This window comes from Bubalus kerabau, chromosome 11, assembly GCF_029407905.1.
Source record: "Bubalus kerabau isolate K-KA32 ecotype Philippines breed swamp buffalo chromosome 11, PCC_UOA_SB_1v2, whole genome shotgun sequence".
NCBI classification, from domain to species: domain Eukaryota; kingdom Metazoa; phylum Chordata; class Mammalia; order Artiodactyla; family Bovidae; genus Bubalus; species Bubalus kerabau.
In genome coordinates, this window is record NC_073634.1 from 26,595,521 (window position 1) to 26,597,381 (window position 1,861).

The window sequence follows — 1,861 nt, forward strand, 5'->3', positions numbered from 1 at the left end:
GAAATCAGTACCCAATGAGAGCTTGAAATCTCTTAATGAGTCTTTCTTATGTAATAATCAGATACAAGCCTTGCTTCCTTTTTCCCAAGTCCATTTTCTCATGCCTCTTTACATATATGTGTCAGTAGCATGAAAATGATAAGAAAACAAACAAACAAATATAAAATAGGTCAAACAATTGCACTGATACTTCACAAAGAAGGTACATGAATGATTACTAAAACCTCAAAGAAGTTCAACATCATCAATCATCAGTTCAGTTCAGTTCATCAGGGCCATGCAATTAAAACCACTAACACTCATTAGAATGGTTAAATTTTAAAAAATAAAAATGTGGTCCTTCCACCGTGGCAGCCATTGTAGAACAACAGCCGTGGCTCTGTGCTACCTCATGGCCATGGGCCTCAGCAAGGGTCACAAGGTGACCAAGAACGTGGGCAAGCCGAGGCACAGGCGCCGCCGCGGGTGTCTCACCAAATACACCAAGTTTGTGCAGGACATGATCCGGGAGGTATGTGGCTTCGCCCCTTACAAGCGACGAGCCATGGAGCTGCTCAAGGTCTCCAAGGACAAGCGGGCCCTCAAGTTCATCAAGAGAAGGGTGGGGACACACATCCGCTCAAAGAGGAAGAGAGAGGAGTTGAGCAACGTCTTTCTGCCATCAGGAAAGCGGCAGCCAAGAAGAACTGAGCCCTTCCCTTTTGTTCACAATAAATCTTGCCAAAAACTGAATAAATAAATAAATTAAATAAATTAAAAAATGAAAATGTGACATTACCAAGTATGGGAGAGAATGTGGAGCAACTGGAATGCTCTTACATTGTTGATAGGATTGCAAAATGGCATGGGCGGTTTGAGAAATTTAAAGTAGCATATATAAGTCACTTATCATATGATTTAGCAATCCCATTGTGTAAGAACAGATAAACAAAATGAAATGAAAACACACACATACAACTTATACATGAGTATTCAGAGTTTTATTTATCTTAGAGTCTGGAAGCACCTGAAGTTGTCAATCAAATGGAGAATGGATAAACAAATTCTCTTTTAACCATCCTATAAAATACCAGTCAGCAATAAAATGACCAACATCATAGCTGTAACTAAAACACATTTTGTTAAGTGAAAGAATTCATAAGCAAAAGATAGGTATTCTTAAATTCTATTTACATGAAATTCTATAAAAGGCAAAGCTAGTAATGACAGAAAACAGATTAGTGGCTGCCTGGAGATAAGAAGGGGTCACTTTAAATGGTCATAAGGGAGCCTTTGGGGGTGATGGATACTGTATTTTAATTGTAATGAAAGGTATAGAATTTTATACAATTAGAAAATATATCAAATGGTACTCCTAAAAGAGTAATTTTGTATATAAATTATAGCCAATGCCATAACATGTATAATATCATATATGAAATGAATCGCCAGTCCAGGTTCGATGCATGATACAGGATGCTTGGGGCTGGTGCACTGGGGTGACCCAGGGGGATGGTACGGGGAGGGAGGTGGGAGGGGGGTTCAGGATGGGGAACACGTGTATAACCATGGCGGATTCATGTTGATGTATGGCAAAACCAATACAATATTGTAAAGTAAAAAAAAAAAAAATTATAGCCAATAACTATTTAGAAGTAAGTACTAGAATTAGGCACTCTTATACACTGTAGATGGAACTGTCAATTGGTGCGATCTTTTTGGAAGAACATCTATGACAATTAAAGTAAGTATTTTCTTTTTTATGTAGTTCCACATTTAGATATTTACTCTACAGAAATCATCACTTGTATATAAAGATGTAGTGGAAAGATTGTTCGTTGAAATAGCTTTTAACATCAAGCAATTCTCAACAGTAGCCTGC

General features: G+C 37.8%; 1 pseudogene; it reads left to right on the forward strand.

Moving 5' to 3' along the window:
- Window positions 1-331: 331 nt before the first annotated feature.
- On the forward strand, window positions 332-690 carry LOC129622712 (60S ribosomal protein L36-like; annotated as a pseudogene).
- The last annotated feature ends 1,171 nt before the right edge of the window (window positions 691-1,861 follow it).